The sequence below is a fragment of the Myotis davidii genome, unplaced genomic scaffold (assembly GCF_000327345.1).
Source record: "Myotis davidii unplaced genomic scaffold, ASM32734v1 scaffold684, whole genome shotgun sequence".
NCBI classification, from domain to species: Eukaryota; Metazoa; Chordata; class Mammalia; order Chiroptera; family Vespertilionidae; genus Myotis; species Myotis davidii.
In genome coordinates this window covers 2,252,795-2,253,098 of record NW_006295564.1, presented here as the reverse complement: position 1 = coordinate 2,253,098, position 304 = coordinate 2,252,795, and positions in this window count along the sequence as shown.

Here is a 304-nt window from a genome sequence, read left to right as displayed (position 1 = left end):
CAGCAGGAGAAGCGCGGAAGAACGCGAAGAAGGAGTTTCCCCCGGGTGGCCTTCCTCGCGTGTCGCCCTGCCCTGACCGAGGCCGGAATGGCAGAGGTGGCAGCCTCCGTCAACCACAGGGTCTCCCCGGCATTCCCTGACCCTCCAGTCCCCGGCCTGGCCGGGAAAATGACACCCCGGCAGTTACTCCCTTTAATGTCAACTCGTGTGAAGGGAAGACCCACTCAGTCTCGCTCCCGCGGGGCCTGGGACCGGGAGCCTCCCCGCAGCTCCGAGCCGGGAGGCAGGGCTGATGGGGCCTGGT